Source organism: Tenrec ecaudatus, chromosome 16 (assembly GCF_050624435.1).
Source record: "Tenrec ecaudatus isolate mTenEca1 chromosome 16, mTenEca1.hap1, whole genome shotgun sequence".
Lineage (NCBI taxonomy): Eukaryota > Metazoa > Chordata > Mammalia > Afrosoricida > Tenrecidae > Tenrec > Tenrec ecaudatus.
In genome coordinates, this window is record NC_134545.1 from 24,363,502 (window position 1) to 24,374,193 (window position 10,692).

At 47.6% G+C, this 10,692-nt stretch overlaps 1 pseudogene; it reads right to left on the bottom strand.

The window, feature by feature from the left end:
* Nucleotides 1-4,171: 4,171 nt before the first annotated feature.
* LOC142429518 (small ribosomal subunit protein eS8 pseudogene) lies at nucleotides 4,172-4,782 on the bottom strand (annotated as a pseudogene).
* Nucleotides 4,783-10,692: the final 5,910 nt, after the last annotated feature.

The following is a 10,692-nucleotide window of genomic DNA, read 5'->3' on the forward strand; positions in this document are numbered from 1 at the left end:
TGAGTCAGAACCGAACCCATGGCGCCGAACAACAACACAAGGTCCCAAATCAGGAGAGCACACCCTGTCTGAAGAATGTCAAGCTTCGATATATGTTTTAAAGAATTTAACAGGAAATGAATGGACGCCATACTAATGTACGTGAGACATGGAGACCTCTTCATGAGTCCCAGGCTCTTACTGGGTCAGAAATGGACAAGAACAGTCTGCATAGGACGTCTTGTAGGACCAGAGAGGGTTGTGTCAAAAGAATTCAGGAGCCAACTTGAAGGGGCTCCACCGGCCCATGGGAGAGCAATTTGAGCCTTAAAAAACAGGGCAGTGTATTGAAGCATCAACTGCCCCAAGTTCAAGTAAAAATCCATAAGTTAAACCCACAAGTTCATAAAGTTACAAACACAAATCTGATTGCCACCTTTGAAGGTTGCTGTAGCACCAATTCATTTTCTGAAAATTGATCAAGAAAAAAATGCATTCTTGTATTCATTGCATTTCATACTCACTAGATTCTAGAAGAATTCTGTCTTTGGTTGGGTTCTCTAGAGATGCAACCCCAGTTGCTTACATAGATAGATGATAGTAGATAGATAGATAGATAGATAGATAGATAGATAGATAGATAGATAGATAGATAGATAGATAGGAGAGAGAGAGAGAGATAAGATAGATTTATAAGAAGGAAATGGCTCACACAGTTGTAGGGGCCGCCAAGTTTCAAGACTATGGGTCAGAAATCGGTCTCGAAGCTGCAGGGGTTGATCAATCGAGGTTCAGCAGGTCAAGGGACAGGTTCTGGCTATACAGGCTAATGCATCTAAAGATGGCAAAGTTAGATGGCCAGGATCAATGGGCAAGAGAGCAGACTGATGACTCACATCCAAACAACCAGAGATTGATAGGCAGATGAGTATCTGGACACAGGAAAAAGCAAGCAAGGTTTTCTACAGTATCCGTCTATATTGGAAGCAGGTTATATCCCCAAGATCTCATCATGGGGTGGGGTGCTAGGCCTTGCTGATAATCCTAACCCAGACAAGTTAACAAATCTTAATTATCACAAATTCCTGCTAATGCAGAGGAGTTGTGTGTGTGCGTGTGTGTAACTTTTGAAAACCCCTAATAAAAGATCTAGGCAATGACCTCCAGGAAAGATCATGCTGAAATTAACTAAGCCTACTGATCAGTCTTAGCGCCACCAAAATTGCAACAAGGTAATATGTATCTCATAATGTTTTCTGGTAGGAAACATATAGCGGTATATATAACATATTTTCCCCCTCTCCAATTCAAACTCAATTGTATCAAGCATCCAGCTGTGTTAAAAATCAATACAGGGGGGCAGAGGAATGTGTTATATCCCAAGGAGTTAATGAGTCAAGTCTAAAATATAGGAAAATCTACAGAGCAAATTCATGATCTGAGAAAAAGATTGGAAGAGCGAAGTGTGGTTCATTATCAAAAAATATGAGACATATAAACAAGAAGCCACGTGTGGACCTCGTTTGGATCCCTGATTTGATCAAGTGTGGAAAAACACATTTTAGGGACAGATGGGCAACACATCTTTCTATGAGTCAGATCAACTCAATGGCACCCAATGACAACAAGGCCAATATCTGTAAAGGTGCCTTCAAGTCACTTAGACTCCTGGGGACCCAGTGCACCCCAGGACAAAAGACTGCCATCCTCATGATGGTTGCTGTGCCGGAAACCATTGTTGCAGCCACTATGTCCATCCAGTTTGTTAGGGATCTTCCTCTTCGTTTCAAGGACCTTCAAGTTTACCACACATGACATCCCTTTCTGAGGACTAGTCCCTCCTGATAACGTGTCTAAAGTACGTGAGAAGAAGTCTTGCCATCTCGCTTCTAGGAAGCATTCTGGCTGTACTTCTTCCTAGACAGAACTAGTTGTTCTTCTAGCAGCCTATGGTACAACATTCTCTGCCCACACCATAATTCAAATGCACCGATCATTACCCGGTCTTCCTTATTCATTGTCCAGCTTGTATACGCCTATGTGGCTACTGAGACAACCTTGGCTTGGGTCAGGCGCACCTTAGTCCTAGAAGTGACATATTATCTCTTTAACACTTTGAAGTGTTAAGAGCTCTTGGGCAGCAAGCAGATTTTCCCAGTGTCACTTGATATCTGGACGCCTGCTTCCATGACCACTGATTATGGATCCAAGTCAGTGGAGACACATAACGAAGTACCTATGAAGGAGGCCTGTGATGTCGGGGATTTGCTTTCAGAAGAACATTACTTTACAAATGAAGGGAGTGGACCAGAGACACGCACGACCAGCCTAGAGCTGGGCGTGTGTTGAAGCTGGCAGCTAAGGACGTGCACATGCATTGCATCAGTGGTTTCAAAGCTTTCATGTGTTGGCGTCAGAAGCACCAGGCCTTTGACATACATCACCTTCGGCCTTACAACAATCCTCCAAGGTGGGCCGCGTTTCCTCCATTTTTACACAGGAGGAAAAGGAGGCTCTCAAGGCTGAAGACGCCTGGGCAGAGTCCTAGCACTGGCAAAACTCTGAGGCAAGAGGCAAGCAGAAAGTTCTGTGGTCCCAAAGTTTATCCACCCAGAAGAGAGCATGTCGGATGCACAGGGAGAGCTACGGGATGAGAAGCAGCCAAGGCCCTGTGGGCTGCAAGGCTTCTGGGATGGTCCCTGCAGAGATGCTCAAGGTCATCCCTTCTGCCAGAGGACAGCCCTGTGAGATGACCAGCACCACTGTCTCCATATGCCCCAGCCCCAGGTCACATCAATTGGATAGGAAGCCAGGTTTCCCCACTCCCATCCAGTCTTCAGTCTATAATCCAGACAGGTTCCCTGAGGAGGTCTGTCCACAGAAACGTAGATGTGTTTTTTCCCACACAGATCTGGAGTGGGTGGAGCAACACTCCCTCCATTGGTTCTGGGAGATGCAGAAGTCAAGAGGTGGGACAGCAGGGAGCAAAGAACCTCAGTTCTAATCCCAGGTCTGCCACTTTCTGGCTGTATGACCTTTAGCAAGTATTTGTGTGTGACCTTCAGCAAGTATTCCCATGTGACTAGAGAAGCAAATCCAGAGCTTTATATCAAAGAGAAATTGTATCTTGAGAAAACATCCCAGATCGAGTCCATAAGTCCAATATTAGCCCATAAGTCTGATATTAGTCCATGGCTCCCTCTTCAGACTCACACAGCCACATATAATGATGTTGAAAGCACGAAGACCGCAGGCCAGTGGGTGAAAAATCTTGTGGATCCAGTGGTGGTGGAAACCTCTCCACGGCTTTCTTGGGTCTCAGTGAGTCTCCAGCAGCTCTTTAAGTGACTCAACAGCAGGAAGGTGAAGCAGAGAGAGCGCTCTTGCAGGTCTCAGCAAGTCTCTCATGGCTTGTCAACAGGAGGACCAGGGCGGAGAGAGAGAGGAAGTTCCCAGAATCCTCATGAGAAGGCCACGCCCTCAAGGAGGCATCATCAGGCTGTGACCTGATTGACAGGCTAGACTCCACCCCCATTGACTCTTAATACCTTCAAGTTGACATGAGATTATGCAACTGCCACAGGATGCTATTATGAAGGCATCGGTTAACGCTGGTCCCTCCCCTAAGTGGAAGTGCTGTGAGGGCCAGAGGCATGCATGCTACTGTTGCTTTTAGTTATCACTGAGGTGATTCTGGCTCATGGTGACCCCATGTGAGCAGAACAGAATGGCTTCATTCGGTTTTCAACGCTGTGACCTGTGGAAAGCAGATGGCCATTCCCACGCCTTCAGCGGTGTCTTGAAAGCGTGTGAATGACCAGCCTTTCAGTCAGGAGTCAAGCACTTAACCATGTGCACCACCAGGGCTCCTGCAATAAAAGAATATCAGAGTCAACAGGGCTTTCTTCCAGAGCACCAAGAGCTGTATCACGGGTCCTAGTTCCCCTCAGTATTTAATGTCCTGCCTGGGAATATTGTTCCCTGGCACTTGTGGAAAAGGGTAGGGCAGTGGACTGGAACGGTGGTTCCCTGACCCCCAGGTTGTGTGTTCATGTATTCTACACTAAGCAGAGACTTAAGAGCCTTGTGAAATACGTGTGGAGCCTTAAGAAGATAATACAAGGCACCCATGGTGGCAGAAGCCGTTTTTTAAGAATAAACACCTTTAATACATGTGCCAGGATGGGAAGATTTATTTCCCTTGGCGAGCTTTGATTTTCCTCAGCTGAAACTCCAGCTCCTTCGCCTTCTCCTCTAGCACATAGCCATCTGCTCGGCCACACTGGCCTGGCCTCAAAGCTATACAAGCGAGCAGCTTGCCCTGCTGAACGGCTCCTCCAGAAGACTGCTGATGTTTGCCTTCTTTTTCCGTTCATCGTATTTCTTCGGAATTTTCTTTGATTGCTTATTTAGTATCTCCTCGTCTTCAGGAGCCGGCTTAGCCCCCTTTTTCCGACCCAGGGCCAGAGCACAGTGGGACTCGCACCACTGTCAGGATGGTGTGCTGTCAATGAGCACGATGCAGTTCTCCACCAGCGTCTTGGTGCGGACCAGCTCATTGGTGGATGCGTTCTAGACAGCATCCATGATTCTTGTTTGCGGGTACAACAGGAGAAGTCCCCCACGTCCAGCCTCAGGGCCCTGTGTTCCTTGTTGCCTCCTCTTACACGGACTGTGTGGAAGCGGCGGGGGCCGATCTTAGTGTTGGCAGCAGGGCGCCCCAGCTCATACTTCCGCGCTTCTCGTGGTGGGGCTTTCTCTTGCCCCGTCTTGCTTGTGCCAGTTGTCCCGAGAGATGCCCATCGCTGGGCGCTGGCTGGAAGGAGCGGCACGAGCCTTTTAAAGGAGGCAACCCCTCCCCCTATTTCTGTTGCCACTCCTCTCTCCTGCCCTCCACCATGACCTGTCACCTTCCCCTGAGTTCTTTCCAACAGCCTGGCTCCCATCCTCCCCCTTACTCAAGTCTCTGCAGACGCCTGGCCACCCTATTGGACAGGGTAGAACTGCAGCCCCCCACCACCCCCCGTGGGTTTCTGAGAAACTCCCTACAGACCAGAAAGCCTCGTCCTTCTTTCTCCAACCGCGTGGCTGGAGGTTTCAAACCGCTGATTTGCAGTTAGCAGCTGGAGGTGGAAGCACGGAGCCCTCCCCAAAGCTGATGGCATTTCATTAAGAGCCAAACACACACGGGGGTTGATGAGACTGAACATGCCTGTCATCGGCTCCCAGGCGGTCCTCTGCTGAGAGCGATAGAGACTCTAGGTTTGTGGGGAACCTCTTTGGGGAACCAGTGAGGCCTCCGCGGTGGAGTATGCACCTCTCTGAAGCAGCAGGAGGGAAAGAACACCGTTCTGAGGGCACGGCCGGTGGGGCGTGATGCATGTTTCACAAAGGAAGCAGCAGCCCAGCCTTCCTTTCACTGACTTGCCCAGTCCTTAACTGGGCAGGTGCTCACAGGCTGATAGAACTAGGAAATGAGAGGCCAATGGAGGAGGGGGACCAGGCTGGGAAAGAGAAAGCCCATTGGGGTTCACTCCAGGTCTCCAGGGGATGAGGGCGTGCCTGTATTCACAACAGGGCAAACAGTAAGCTCCAAGGCTCAGATGTGGCAAAGCAAAGGGTCTCTTTGGAGAAGAGAGAGAATTCAGTGTGGCTCATGGGAAGAAAGATTTACGGGTATTCCTTTGGCTCATGGGAAATGAGGCTGGGAAGGTTGGTTCCTCTCCCGGGCCCCACCCCCACCCCTGCTCAGTCTTATATTTCCCCTTTAAAGGACACACAAGGAGTGGTTCTTCTCCTCCACGATCTTGTCTAAGTCTTTTGGAGCCCTCAGCTCCCAGAACTCCCGAGTTGGTCTCCGGTGGGTGTCACTATAGAGATGCCCTCACGGGCCCATAGAGGTCTGAGAGGTATGCGGTCTGACTTCTTCATCCTGAGGAACTCAGTGATCCTGAAGGGAAGACAGAAGGCCACCATGGCTCAGGGAAAGATGGATGCTGCCCAGGGTCTCAGAGCAAGTTAAGGAGTCACAGAAGCCGAGCCCCTATATCTCCAGGCTCCGAATTGTCATACTAGGGTAACACGTTCCCACTCAGTAAGGACTGGGCTGGCCTGCGTGCTCGTCATGTGTTAGCTAGGTATCCATCCACAGGCTTGGAAGGGCTCGGCATCCCTCCTGCCAGCTCAGTGCACAGGTACTTGTATCTACTGACCCCTTGTGGCCACTGTGGAATCTGTCCTATGTCACCAGCCAGGGCCATCTGGGTACCTCCAGGCCTTTCTGGCTTGTCAACTTCTCCAAGCTCTTTGCCTCCATCTACCTCAAGGGCTCCTTCCCACAATCCTGGGAGATAAGAAGAGCTGGGGTCCCCATCCCCACTGTACAAAAGAATGGTAACACCTTAGTATCTTGATCTGACCTTGGCCAATGAATTCTCAATACCTGTGCAATACAAGCGCTAAGGTCTCTTCTAGCTCCCAAAAGGCTCGGGAACAAGTTCACAGTGAGCCAGAGGCACCCCTTGTGACCCCCCCCCAATGGGAGAGAGGTGCCAGAGCAAGAAAACAAGCCAGTTCTGCCACCATTGTGCTTTGATTGTATACAAAGGGTCTACCTGGGAAGATGCATACGTGGGTAGATAGATAAGTCAAGGAATAGATAAACAAGCAAATAGGTAAGAAATTGGGGATCTTTCACTCTGAGCAGCACCTGGGAAGTTGCCTGCCTCCCCCTGCTCCCTGACAAGCTGTCCCCTATCATCCCAGTTACCTAGTTACCTAGAAGCCTCAGTGCAAACGTTGGAAACAAAGAGGAAGGAAAAGAAGTTGGAAAATATGGTCTTGGTGACAGAAACAAAGCTGGAGATTGCATGATAGAATGCTGGGAAACCAAAGACTTGTTCATAGCGATTCCCTTTTTCAGCAACACAGAGGGCGACTCTACATGTGGATTTCTCCAGATGGAATACACAGAAATCAGATTGACTACATCTGCGGGAAGAGATGATGGAGAAGCTCAACATCAGCAGCTAAAACTGAGCCAGGGGCTGACTGTGGAACAGACCATCAATTGCTCCTATGTAAGTTCAGGTTGAAGCTAAAGAAAATGAAAACCAGTCCATTCAAGTCAAAATATGACCTTGAGTCTACTATCCCACCTGAGTTCTGAGAACATCTCAAGAACAGATTTGCTCCCCCCCCCACACACACACACACACACTATCATGATCCCAATTCTACCTTACAAATCTGACTAGACCAGAGCAAGTACATGGGTACAGATAAGAGCTAGAAACACAGGGAATTCAGGACAGATAAACCCCTCAGGACCAACAATGAGAGTAGTGATACTAAGAGGGTAAGGGGAAAGTGGGGAGGAAGGGGGAACCAATCACAATGATCTACATATAACCCCCTCCCTGGGGGGTGGAACACAGAAAAGTAGGTGAAGGGAGACACTGGCCAGTGTAAGACATGAAAAATGATAACAATTTATAAATTATCAAGGGTTCGTGAAGGAAGGAGGGTGGGGAAGGGAGGGGGAAAATTAGGAGGTAAGTGGGTGAAGGGAGACATTGGTCAGTGTAAGACATGAAAAAATGATCATTTATAAATTATCGGGGGTTCGTAAAGGAAGGAGGGTGGGGAAGGGAAGGAAAAACTAGGAGCTGATACTAAGAGGTCAAGCAGAAACAAAATGTTTTGAGAATGATGGTGACAACAAATGTACAAATGTGCTTGCCACTTGGATGAATGGATTGTGGTCAGAGTTGTACGAACCCCCAATAAAATTATTTTTTTAAAAAGAACATCATTCATGAAGAAAGCAAGAGGTCATTAAAAAGAAAGATCAAAATGGGTGTAAGAAAAGACTCTGAAACTTGCTCTTAGTCACAGAGCAGCCAAGGCAAAGGGGAGAAATGACGACGTCAAAGAGCTGAACAGAACATTTCAGAGGGAAGCTCAAGGAGACAAAGCCAAATAGTATAATAATATTATAATTAATACTATATTATTAGATATAATAGTATAATAAACGTGCAAATGCCTAGAGTTAGAAAGCCAAAGGAAGAACACCCTCAGCTTATCTGAAACGGAATGAACGTAAGGGAAAGTGGAGCCTGGGTTGCAACACTGAACGATTCTATGGGCAACATATGGAAAGATACAGGAAACATCAAAAGAAGATAGATTGAGGGGAACCCTCGGCTCGGCGGGTGTCCGGTAGCAGGGGCTCGAGGTCACCATACATGTAGTGCCCTGGTGCCCCCCTGCAGCCACTCAGCGGGTTGGGAGATGATGAGCAGGGATCTACATTTGGCCCAGGAAGACCCCCCCACCCACTGGCATCCACCTCCATACTTAGGGTCCACAGGGCCCAATCGAATGTGAGATGGAACTGTGATGGGCAAAACCTCCTGGGCCTTGGCTCAAGGTGGAAGTGTGTTCACACCGACAGTGTCTGGAGTGCTGGGTCACTGGGAAAACTGATGACGATAATAGTGTGATCCACTTATACCCCAGGGGGTGCTTGACAATGCTGTACTTCTTTGGTTATATGGCGTTTTGCTTCCCTGCTTGTAGCTCGCTTTTCTGTGATTTTGTTTTTATTTTTGCTTTTCTTTTTCAATGTGTTTTCTGGTCGTTTGGGTGCTTGTTGGCTTATGGCTGCAGTGGGTGTTATAGGGCTGTGATTTTGCCATATTACGACCGCCAAAGTAAACCTGAGACGGGCAAACCCCACGGACAAGCAGATGGCGTCTGGGCTCCTATGTAACTCTAGCCCCAATTCAAGGGCACTTAGTTCTGATAACATAGTCCTGCTCCATGCTCGCCTTCATGAGAGGGTCACTGAAGATCAGCATGCTACAGCACAGTGTGGTGAGGAAAGCAGATGGTGCCCCGCTGTGAAATGAAATGGTATCTGGGGTCTTAAAGGCTTGTATTCAAACAAGCAGCCATCTAAGCAAGGAGTCAACTAAGTCCACACAGAAGAAGCACACCAGCTTGTATGATCCAAAAATGAGAATTTTAAAAATCTGAATATAGTAAAAGTATCAGAGCTAAAATTATGAACACCCAATTTGTAGGAGGCTACGGAGGACAGCGGGAGCCCCAAACCCATCTGCAGAGAATCTGGTCAGACGGAGCTGCTGGCAGATCCGCTCTAGCCACAGGCAAGTCTCGAACAGCCTGACTGTCAGGCAGGGACCACTGTCATCTTGATCATGCTGAGTCGACCTTGATTCTTGGTCAGATGACCTCCCTGTAGACCCGGCCTGAGCTGGTTCTACATCTCTTACTTGTTCTGAGACAGAAATTTCTTCCCTACTTTTGGAATGTCGATGAGGGTCTTTTCTTTCTTACTCATTATGCATAGTTTGATCTTTATGTTATTATTCTTATTTTATCCTTACTATTTTATTTTGAATCTGGTTTTTATTGTTTCTGTTGGGATTCCCAGTTTGTGACCCAGAGGAGGAGCGGATGCACAGTGATAACAACCGATACAGGGGCTCATAAGGGATGCAGGGATGAGGAGTGGGGAATAGGGAGGGAGGGGAACTCGGGGAGTGGGAAATGAAGACAAGAGCAGGGAGAGAGCAAGAGAACTGACTGTGACTGCACAACTCATTTGAAAGGGGATTTAACCATGGGGGGGGTGATGTTCTAAAATTGATCATGGTAATGATTGTACAATTCTCCTTGGGATGATTGAACGATTGAATTAGTGAAGTGGTATTTGCTATGTAAATTATGTGCCAATAAAACTGTTAAAGGAAAAAGAATATGGACAGAATACACAGTCACTTGCCAAAACAAAAAAACTAGTCCACAGTCCACCATTTCAAGTAGTACCATGTGAGCAAGAATCAATATAACTGAAGGAAGAAGTCCAAGCTGCACTGAAAGCATGGGCCACAAACAAGGCTCCAGGAATTGGTGGAATACGAATGGAAATGTCTCAACAAGCTGATGAAGCACTGGAAGCACTCACTGGACTATGCCTGGAAATTAGAAAGACAGCTACTTGGCCATCTGACTGGAAGAGATCCATGTTTGTACCCATTCCAGAGACGGGTGACCCAACAGAATGTTCAAATCGAGACCAATCTCATTGATATCACAGGCAAGCAAAATTTTGCCGAAGATCATCCGACAACAGTTACCACAGTACATTGACAGGCAGCTGCCAGAGATCCAGGCTGGCTTCGGAAAAGGACGTGGAACAAGGGATATGGCTGATGTCAGATGGGCCTTAGCTGAAAGCAAAGAATACCTGAAAGATATTTACTTGTGTCTCATTGGCTATGCAAAAGTATTTGACTATGTGGACCATGACAAACTACAGGTAGCCTTGAGACGAATGGGGATTCCAGAAGACTTCATTGTGCACATGTGGAACTTGCCCATGAATCAAGAGACAAACAAAGAATGGTGTACGGTTTACCATCAAAAAGGTGTGCCCCGGGGTTGCATCTTCTCACCATACTTATTCCATCTGTGTGCTGAACAAATAAGCAGAGAACCTGGCTTCTGTGAAAAAGAGGGTGGCATCAAGATTGAGGAAGGCTGCTTACTATGCAGGTGACACGACCTTGAAAGTGAGGAGGACTTGACTTACCAATGAAGATCAAGGATTGCAGCCAGCAGCATGCATTCCAACTCAATGAAGAGAAAACCCAAATCCTCACAACTGGACCTGCAGATGAC